This window comes from Lissotriton vulgaris, chromosome 12, assembly GCF_964263255.1.
Source record: "Lissotriton vulgaris chromosome 12, aLisVul1.2, whole genome shotgun sequence".
NCBI classification, from domain to species: Eukaryota; Metazoa; Chordata; class Amphibia; order Caudata; family Salamandridae; genus Lissotriton; species Lissotriton vulgaris.
In genome coordinates, this window is record NC_141700.1 from 337,270,913 (window position 1) to 337,282,601 (window position 11,689).

The window sequence follows — 11,689 nt, forward strand, 5'->3', positions numbered from 1 at the left end:
GTAAATTACACACATTGACAATGTGGGCCAATGGAAAGACATATCAGGTGAGGGGGTTATCTCAGTCACCATTCCAAATGTAGACTATGTAAAAGCAATCAGGGCTAATGTTGATTCTAAAAACTCAGTTTGGGATCATCCATGGATCTGCAGGTCTACAAGGGGATTAATTGTCGCATCAGTTGTATTGACACAGTAATTCCTCCCCAGCATGGCCCATGGCCCAGACTGGACACAACTCATTATCAGGTGGTGCTCTTTGCATGTACTGATCTCACATGAACATTGCATTTCCACCAATTCAATACATGTCTATGTAGAGACCACACAATGTTACAGCAGTAATCCGACTCCATTCTGGAACTTAGAGGCACATTGTAGCTTGTGGGAATGGAAATTATGGAGATTAATCAGAGAAATATATGTGTGTAAGATAGTTGCATGTTCCTCTGGTGAGCCATAGAGCTGTCCATAAAGGGAAAGGTGCTGTTCAGACAGTATCTTTAGCTCCTTTGGAGAGAAGGCAGGGGCCCTCTCACCTGCTTGGTCTGGCATGATTGATCTCAGAGGTGGATAACAGCAGCTAAAATGGAGGAGGTGTTGATAACAGCAGTGTTAGGAGGCAAGTAAGTTATTTTTCAAACTGCAGCGTACATATAAGTCACAAAAACGGTCATCAGCATAGATGTGTCAGTTGTTCCTAAAAATGCTCACTGTACGGTCAACTTCCACCGGGGGCAGCAGGTTCTGAATGTCGAATATGCGAGGTCAGGCATCCAGCATGTTAGCAGTTGGAAGTACAGTATTGGTGACTGTTACATTTGTCACCACCACTCCAAATGAGGTGTTATATGTTTACATATGTACTACTCCACTGCAATGTAATTTCCATTACACAAATATCTGTGTAGTGTGTTACTGTGCATAAACACTATATTAGCGTGGTGTACTGTACACCACCGGTGACGGTATTTTGACAGGAAATTAGAAAAAATACAATATTAAGGAGCTCATAAAACATTTTTGGAAGTATGATGTGCACATTTATGTTATAGACAAATATGAAGACCACAATGGGGATTATAGGTGGATGCTGGACAGTAGACAATGAATATGTGGATAATGTGTAATGCTTTCAGAACCAGTTATGTTTTGTAACATGACTTTTGGCTTACTCTTCATAAATGTTACTATGGATACTGTGTCCAATGTTCAAACTTGTTTTCACTCCACACATAGGTACCCTGTGTGAGGGAGGAGAAGACAGCCTTCAGTGTACCACACATTTCTGGACCTTCAGACCATGAAAGAAAGGAATATAATCAAGAAATGTTGTTTGAATAGGCAAACCATACTTGATTTACGTCATCAGTTGGAGCCTGCTCTACTTTCTCAAAACACTTATCCCACATGAATCCCACCATTTGTGAAACGTAGAGCAGTATTGAATTTTCTGGCCACAGATTCCTTTCAGTACGCTGTGGCTATATATGGTGCTATGCCACAACTGTTGTTCAGTGGTGTACTTCGTGACCTGCTTTCAGCAATGATGAGACAAATTGATAGCTATATCCAGTTCCTCAGACGTGATGATTTAGCCACTGTGAAGATAGACTTCTATGGATTTTATCGCTTCCCACATTTGGTTGGAGCCGTTAATGTCACCAATGTTGACTTAGTACCACCAAAAGCCAGGGAACAAGTATACCATAACAGGAAGCACTTCCATTCAATCAACGCACAACTTGTCAGCTTGCCTGATTTGTATATCTGAAACCTCTTTGCCCGGTTCCCAGGACCAGACCATGATTCCTTCATACTGCAGAACACCACCACACCCCAGCTGATGTCACAACTACTACCGGAGAGGACCTGGCTTGTTGGTAAATATGAACTGTCCTAACTTTGTGTGGGTAATGTCAGGTGGTGTATAATCAGAAAGTGTGTAACTTATTGTTGCACTTATGTCTGTCTTCCATCTAGGAGACTCAGCATATCCCAACGGTCCATGGTTGTTGGCACCTCTGAGACATCCACAAATGCCTGGGTAAATCCGCATTAGTGAGGCCCATTGAAGGGCACGGTAGCGAGTGGAGGGGGCTTTTGGGCTCTTGAAGGCTAGATTTAGATGTCTGTACAAGACATGGCGAGCCATCCTTTAATCACCCGGGGAAGTAAGTCAAATCACTGGGGCCTGCTTCATGCTCCACAACATCACCCGCGGCGGAACATCCCTTATGTTGCAGAGGATAGGGACCATGGATTGCCACCTAGTGAGGATCCTGAAATGCCAAATGATGAGAATAGGGGTTAAGTGGAAGGAGCTTACTTGCGTTAAGATCTCATCTACAACTTCTTCTCATTAGTGTAATTATTTTGTGAAATGTCATGGTTGTGACTGTTACAGCAAATCTTGTTGTGATGATGTGAGGAGTATGCTGAGGTAAAATATTAGGAAGGTGAAGCTCTGGAAAATTAAATGTGTTTATCGAGGAAGGTTTTAACACATGGTCAGTTTGTTTGTGCTGCTTTGACTTTTTGTTATCGACTGTCTTTTTCAGCAGTTAGCTATGTGAATTATCTTATATGTATGGTTTGATAGCTAATGTCTTTGTTTTGGTCTTTTTTAAATACCTTCACTATGGCATTACAGAGTTGTGCCATTTGTTGGTATATAATGCTGTTTGGAAGTACAAAGGGGGCATGGTATTTCTTATAAATGACTGTCACAGACTTTTGATGTACAAGTCCTGAACCACGGCAGCTTTCACAGTAATAGGATGGAAGTTATGAGGAATCCATTTGACCTAAATACATTGTCGCTTGGTGGTCCTAATGTAATATGTCATCATCATCATCAAATCCTTTATTTTCAATCACAAAGATCATATAAAGTGCGAAGTGCCATACAATGTAAAAATAGTACAAGCAATATAAATAATATACACGGTACAATATGCGGCAATAGTTACAAGCAGTGCAGAGTTAAAAGTCAATAAAAGTAGCCCCATTCAAAAATTTAAGAAACTATGTAATGCCACCGGGCAGGCGACCCCGGTGGCAGAGGGTTCGCGCCTGCAGTGGGAAATGAGACTGTGCTTTGCTGACGCCCTGCTGAATGAGAGCAGCGGCGCTGGACTTTAGAAATTGTTTTAATTGCTCCAAAATCAACAGGAGACAAACTTTTTATCTTACCTCTTCAGGGCTCGGTGGAGTGTGGGCGCCATCTTCGTTTGGGCTGGTCAGGCGACCTAGCTCGGCGCCACACCCCCGCGCTCCGCCCCTATTTAGGAGCGGCTTCTTCAGTGCTCGCTATTGGAGGCAGGCGACCCCGGTGGCAGAGGGTTCGCGCCTGCAGTGGGAAACGAGACTGTGCTTTGCTGACGCCCTGCTGAATGAGAGCAGCGGCGCTGGACTTTAGAAATTGTTTTAATTGCTCCAAAATTAACAGGAGACAAACTTTTTATCTTACCTCTTCAGGGCTCGGTGGAGTGTGGGAGCAATCTTCGTTTGGGCTGGTCAGGTGACCTAGCTCGGCGCCACACCCCCGCGCTCCGCCCCTATTTAGGAGCGGCTTCTTCAGTGCTCGCTATTGGAGGCAGGCGACCCCGGTGGCAGAGGGTTCGCGCCTGCAGTGGGAAACGAGACTGTGCTTTGCTGACGCCCTGCTGAATGAGAGCAGCGGCGCTGGACTTTAGAAAATGTTTTAATTGCTCCAAAATTAACAGGAGACAAACTTTTTATCTTACCTCTTCAGGGCTCGGTGGAGTGTGGGCGCCATCTTCGTTTGGGCTGGTCAGGTGACCTAGCTCGGCGCAACACCCGCGCGCTCCGCCCCTATTTAAACGTCCCCCAATGAGGAAGCGCAGCGGACGAGCGCAGCGGGCGCACCGAAGGCGCGCCGAAGTCGAGCCTAAGTCAAGCCCGTCTGCGCCCGTCCACGGCCAGACGGGGCTAGGGGCGCATCCTTATGTCCCTCCTTATTCATCTGTGGACCTACTTGCTCTTCAGGGTCCTTGGCCCCTGGCTGTACCCATTACTAGGCGCATCTCTGCTCTTGGCCTCGATCCTACCTCCCTTTCTCCTATACCTACTAATACGATCCCTCCTTTGTCCTACGTCCCTGATCCTGGTTCCTCATCCCTTTCCCCTCCCCTGTCCATTATTTTACTCAATACCAGGTCGGCAGTAAAGCACCACCAGGAGCTATTTGTGCTGCTCGATACTCACCAGCCTGACATGTTACTTTTAACAGAAACATGGTTTTGTGACTCCTCTCTGCCCTCTCTGTTGGCTGCCCTTCCCCCTTCTTATGTGGCCCTCCGCGCTGATCGATCAGCGGGTAAGGCAGGAGGTGGCGTGGCTCTCATTGCTCGATCTGAGCACAATTTCCAACTTCTTCCCTCTTCTCCTATCAACCCTACTGAGCACCTTGTGGCTCGCTCTTTTGCCTTTTCTCCCCCGCTCACCTGTTTATTAATGTATCGCCCTCCCCAGACTTCCCACCTGTTTTTGCCAGCATTTCAGGAACTATTGGCCACTCTAGCGATTAATCACGCTTCAGTTTTGGTATTAGGGGATTTTAATTATTGGCCCTTAGACCCCCATGAATGTACTGCCTCTAAGCAATTTTCTGATTCACTTGCATCCCTGAATTTTATCTCCCATCTGCAGACTCCCACGCATATTCACGGTCATGTACTAGACCAGGTTTGGTCTCTTAATACCTCGGTCTCTTCCATGACCGTGTCCCCATGCCCCTGGTCAGACCATGCCCTGATTTCCTTTTCCCTCCGCCTTAAGTCGGCAACAAAGATCCCGCATGCCAAAAACACCTGGGCGCGGAACTGGAATAGGGTAGACCTTCCTGCATTGTCATCATCCCTTTTGAACTCCGCACCTAATTTAGAGGGCTTATCTTCTATCTCTCAAGCCGCTGCCATCGACACCTGGCTTGCTGGAGGCTGCGACACAGTAGCCCCATTACGACGGATATCAACCCAAAGATCCAAGGAGTCAAATCGGTGGTTTGGCGATGACCTGAAGATAAAAAAGCTGATCCTCCGGCGGGCCGAGAGGCAATGGAGAAAGGACTACTGCCCTCTACTAAAAACTCATTATTTGACTTTGCTGAGTGACTATAAAAGGGCCATATTGAGCGCTAAAACTGCACACTTCTCAGCTAAAATTCTGGCAGCGGAGAATAAATCCAGGGAGATTTTCTCCATCGTTCAGGACCTGGCCTATTCTGGCAGGGCCACTCTCAAGCCCCCCCCTCTCAGTCCCTTTGTGACTCTTTGAACTCCTATTTTTTAGAAAAAATTGGCAACATCAAAGCCAACATCTCACTTCCTTCTCCTACTTTTTCTGAGCCTTGTCCCCCGACTGTTCACTGCTGTCTTTCTTCTATCCCTCCACTTACCGAAGAAGTGTTTCTTGCAATACTTCCCAAAGTAAAGTCTGGTTCCCCGGCGGACATCTGTCCAGCCCATATTTTGCAACAGATTTACTCCGTTTGCCCCAAACCGCCAATCTCTCTTCTCAACAGCTCGCTGGCTCAGGGGGTGGTAATTCCAGCACTTAAATCTGCCACCATAGTGCCTATCCTGAAGAAGCCTGGCGCTGATCCCTTTGCTCCAGCTAATTATCGTCCCATCTCTCTCCTGCCCTACTTGGGCAAGGTGCTGGAGCGACATGTAACATCAGTCCTCAGTGCCCATGTAGAAGCCAATGGGGGCCTAGCGTCCCGCCAGGCAGGTTTCCGGCCTAGGCACTCCACCGAGTCCGTCGTGGTGTCGGTCCTGAATAATCTCAGGGAGGGCATGGACCAAAACAACCACCAGGCTCTAGTGCTCCTCGATCTCTCCGCCGCCTTCGACACTGTGGATCATTCCATCTTACTTTCCCGTGTCGGAGCGGTGGGGGTCGAGGGCTCAGCCCTGGTTTGGCTATCGTCCTTCCTGAGGGACCGCACCCAGGCGGTCCGGCTGGGGCATTTTTTGGCCACCCAACTCAAAGTCACATGTGGTGTTCCTCAGGGTTCTTCTCTTTCCCCCCTTCTGTTTAATCTCTATATCAATCCTCTGATCTTTGCACTTCAGCAACTGGAGGTCACTGTTTACAATTATGCAGATGACCTCCAGCTTATCTTTAATCTGTCTTCTTCTCCTCATTCTATTTCTAATTTTCAGTCTACTATGATTTTCATCAGGGACTGGATGAACCACAACCATCTGAAGTTGAACCCTGACAAAACAGAATTGGTCCTTACGGGTGGTTCCTCCAGTCCCTGGAATTCCCCTTTCTGGCCTTCCTCTTTAGGATCCCCCCCTACACCTTCTTCCTCAGTTAAGACCCTGGGCGTTAAACTTAATAATCATCTCAACCTTCACTCACAAATTAGTTCTGTTGTTTCTTCCTGTTTTCTTGTTCTTCGAACTATCCGATCTGTTTCTTGTTTCTTTTCTCCCCTTGCACTCAAGTTAATCATGTCCGCTCTGGTTATCTCCCGGCTGGACTACGCCAACGCCCTCTACAACGGCATCCCAGCGTAATCAATCAATCAATCAGTGACACTTATAAAGCGCGCTACATACCCGTAGGGTCTCAAGGCGCTGCAATCTGCGGAAGCTCCAGCTGGTTCAAAACCAGGCAGCCAGATTGGTGTATGGCCTCCCCCGCTCCCATCACTCTACTCCTCTACTGAAGGCACTACATTGGTTACCTGTTAGGGAGCGATCCCTTTTTAAAACTGGTTGCATGTTTTTTCAGGCGCGCCAGGGCACTGCCCCTGCCTTCATCTCTTCTCTGCTAAAAGAGTATACCCCTGTCCGTGAGCTTCGCTCATCTACCCAATCACTCCTTCAGGTACCCCGGTACAGACGCAAGAAATGGGGCGGAGCCAATTTTTCATTCCTGGCACCATCCTTTTGGAATTCCCTCCCTGATCACTTGCGTCTGGCTAGACACTATTCCCTTTTCCGAAAAGATCATAAGACCTTTCTTTTCACTCAGGCTTTTCTTAATGTGAACTGATTTTATTTTTCTCTTCTTCACCTGTTCTTCGTTCCTACTGCTAAATTAGTCTCCACAGCGCCAAGAAACAGCACGGTGAATGTTGCGCTATATAAATATTTTAAATTCAAATTCAATTTGGAACGCTTGAGCCACAATCAATGCCAGAATCTGGCCAGTCCAAAGACCACCATTCTGCACGTGTCAGTGGCTAAGATTCTCATGGCTTCCAAGTATTGCCCAGGTCCAACAATCTACATAATGGCACAATCCACTTAGCCCGCAGATTTTTATAGTAAGGGTAAAAGAATAGCAAGTGAACTATTGACTCTGGGCAAACATTGCATGCCAGCACTCATCGTCTGCGGAGGCCTTACTACACCACTTTTTGCTAAATACTTTAGTTGGCAACGTTTTAAAACGGTATTGAATAAATAATTTCCATGCCAGTGGCGGTCCCATTCCATCAATGGTTTCCTCATAAAAAGGGGCAAATCTAAAATTAGTAAAATCTTAAGTTAGGGTATGCACCAAGGGTAAGCACCTTAGGATAAATTAGTAAAATCTTGTGTTAGGGTCGCCACCTTCTACATAATAGTATCCCAATATATCTTTTTGAGTCTACATTTTGGAATATGGCTCTAGTTATCTGGGGTAGACCAATATTCCATCATCCCAAGACTCTTCAATAAAATCTTCAGACAGATAAACCATGGGATAGAGTTGACCTGGGGGCACTTTAGTAGATTGATCATCTCTGTTCTATATGGAGTAAGTACGAACCACAGGCAGTGCACAAACGATAACTGCTTATAACCCATCTTATGCAGTAACGTTTTCTGACCCAGGTCTAAAAAATTAGGGGCCAGGGGAGTGCTAGTTGGGTGTTATACATTGATCGGATGAACGTGTTTTCCGCCGTGGTGAGGGTGTTGGTATTTCCAGTGCCCCACAATTCAGCCCCATAGAGAGTTTCTCCCTGTATTTTGATGTTATGCATTTTTAATGCTGGGGCAACTCTTCTGGACACTGTTGTTTTGTGTATCTTGCCTAGGTGAGCAGTTTGTTGGATTAATGATAATTGGGCTTTTTCATTTTGTGGTGCAACCTAAATTTGAGGTTAGGTGAATACCCAAATAATCAAATGTAAAAACTTCTTTAAGGGGGGCATTTCCCATATACATCTGCGTTTTGGGTTTGCTAGGATTCCCCTTCGAAAAAGTCATAGATTTGGTTTTTGGCTCATTTAGTACCAGGCCATTCTCATTAAAGAATTTAGTAAAATTATTCAGCAATTTTTGCCAACCATGGTGGGCTTGGAGATTAATAGAGTATCATCTGCAAAGAGTAGGCTGGTACTCTTCGCTCCCCTACCTTTGGGGCGTCCCAACCATCCTTGTCTAGGTAATCAATCACGCCATTAATAAAAAGAGAAAATAGTGTGGGTGCTAAAACACACCCTTGTCTCACTCCATGGTTGACCGGGAATTACTCAGTGAGATGGTTGTTATCCCCCCACCTAACTTGTGCGGTGTTTGAAGAGTGTAGCTGAATTAAAATGTCTAATAAATTGTGTGGCAACCCCATTTCGACCAACACTCTCCACAGCTTTACTCGTGGAACCAGGTCAAATGCAGTTCGTAAGTCCACAAAAGCATCATATAGTCAAGTCAAGTCAAGTCAAAAGCACTTTATTCGATTAAATTAAAATCATAAAAGTATACTATACAAATACATACAAATACATAAAAACATCATATAGAGCTGTTAATTACTGTACATTTAAAATTCATTGGCAAATACATATGGATTGACCTAGCACACAGGAATTACACAGTTATCAGTAATAATTCATATTTCATTAAAAGGATATATGTAAAATGAACCAGAGCCTAGAAATTAGTTTGTACTATCAGGTATAGGGCAAACATTTACATTGACCCCAACTAAACTCGTCTGGAGTCTCTTCCGTCTAGCACGGATTGATGCAATCAAAAAATTGGCTACACAGAACATCACCCGATGATTTTCCATTAATTGAAGAAACAACAGTGCTGGTTTCAACTGTACGAACCCCATATCCCTCAGGAGAGGCTTAATATATTTTACCCTGCCTTCCAAAAAGAAGGGACAGAAAAATATAAAATGTATCAAATCCTGATCAGAGAAATTATCACATTCACATGGTACGTTTTCCATTGGGGTACACCATTTCTCATAGGTACCCAACAGAAAGTGTGCCTGATTAAATCTGAATTTGGTTAGCAACCAGCGATGATATGGACGTGTAACAATAGTCAGATAGGGTTGCACTGACATTGAATTAATCAGCATAAAATGTGACCTTACTGTAGGTTTAGAGATTTCAATCGACTCTCTTTCCATTTCTCGGGTCCTAATAAAATTAAGTTTTACCCAGTTGATGTTGTCTTTATTCAGATTTTCCGGATTTAAATATAGTTCTGGTCGGCCCAGAAGTGTTGCGGTTGTTTTAATATATGCCAACCATTTAATATCAGCCACTCTGTCCCGCCCCAAACAATCATTGATAATTTTATGATTCAATGTAAGTTTGGGGTTAAGCCAAGTTCTAATCCAAAGTAAAAGCGGTGCCATGTTTAACATGTCTGCAATATAACCCATACCCAACTATGCATGGACCGCAAAAGATGAAGTGGATTGGGGGAGACCCAAGAGGGATCGCAAAAATTTATTTTCCTCTCTCAGTATCAAAGATAGATCTTTATAGCCCCAAATTGCTGCCCCATACCTGGCTATGGCCATAGTTTTGGCTCTATAAATCGCCAAAATTGCCTCAGGAGGTTTCCCACCCAATCTTTTTGCAAAGCCAAGTATAGCAGCCGATGAACTTTTCACTGCCACTCTTTTATTGGCAACTTGGGGGGCCCAGCTGCCCAGATCATCAAACACTACACCAAGGTATGTGAAGATTTTCACTTTTGATATTACTGAGCCATTACACGAGAGGGTCTTGGTGTTATTCCTGCCTTTCCCAACAAACATCACATGCGATTTCTCTACATTTATTACAAGGTCCAAGTTTTGCATAAAATTCCCAAAGGAGTTTAAAAGACGTTGTAAACCTATGGGAGTCCTCGATAGCAGCACTGTATCGTCAGCATATAATAATACTGGCAATTTGGTACCCCCCATGCACGGGACATCTACAGACGCTGCCGTCAAATTTGCACTCAGTGAATTAATATATAAAGAAAATAACATTGGGGCCAAAATGCAGCCCTGGCGTACTCCCCTCCCAGACTTAAAATCAGCCGTACACTTCCCTTCTTGTGACATGCGTATGGCCGCTGTCAGGTCCCTATGCAATATAGTTTTCCCCCTCTTCAACGAACCTCCCTCTAACAGATACACAGGAAGTAGAAAACCAGATCCAACCTGCTAATATTCACACGAAAACCTGCTTGTAAATCGCTCAAGACATGGTGCTCTGTGATCCATCCCTCTACTCGTTGCAACACCTGCTTGCAGTCAATTTTCAGCAGTGAGTCGATTGGGATTATAGGCCTATTGCTGGCCATTTTTGCTCTATTACCCTTTTTGAAGTTTGGAACAATCTCCGCTATATTCCATGAGGGAAGAATATCCATTCCTGCTGAAATTGCATTTGAATCATGTTAATATAGGGGACCCAGGCAGTTAAATCTTCATTATACAAATCATTTGAGATTCGTTCAGGGCCAGGAGCTCTGGCTGCACTACGAGAGCAAATTACCACCGGCTTTCTTCCGTGGAGAACACCAGGTCCTCCACAACTTCGTCCTGCTTTTTCCCCCAATCTCATAATGGTGCTCCTCTTCACAATCACTTTGAGTGTAAAGCCCCCCAAAGTGGCTCACCCATTCCTCAGGTTGAACTGTATACTCCAGTTTTGGTTCCCTACCATTGAGCCAATAGGCCGCTTGTTTCTAAAAAGACCTAGAATCCTTGGCTAAGGATGCCTTTTGAAGAGTGGACCAAAGAAAGTCTTCCCATCTCTTCCTAGCTGACTCTAGATCTTTTTTATAAATTCTTCTACACATCACTTGCTCTGGGTGGGCATTTGATTTTGCTGCCCATACAAGGTCATCCTTAGCTTTCCTACAGTCCTGGTCATAACATACTGCCTGGGTCTGTCTGTGTTCCGGTTTCTACTCCCTACATGGTTTAGCCAGTAGTTCCCTAATTCTGTTAAAAGTGGTTTGATGACTAGTAGGCAGCTCCTTAATTAGCCTATCTTTGGGGCATTTGGACAGTTCTACATTCTGGCGTACTATACCTTTTACTGGTTCAAGGTCCTCGGGGTGTTTCTCCACCCAATCCCATCTAATAGTATAATTTGTAATATAAAGTACTCCATGATCCTTTTTAGCCCAGCTGCCTTTTTCTTTAATGTTGTCTCCCAAATTTGTGAAGGACAGGGTCAATGCGTTATGATCGCTATCTAAGCGCTTGACCACTACCATATCATGAACTAGGGGCCAAAGACTAAGTGCAAGTAATGCAATATGTGTGTCATCATGAGCTCCGACAAAATGTTTTTGTGGGGCCAAATCATGCTAGTCTCCTTTCACTTGGCAAGATCTTCATTGTGTGTAAAGTGTATGTAGCTGTTGATGTGTCTCCTCATAGTAGGGCAATGTGCTTGTGGCACACC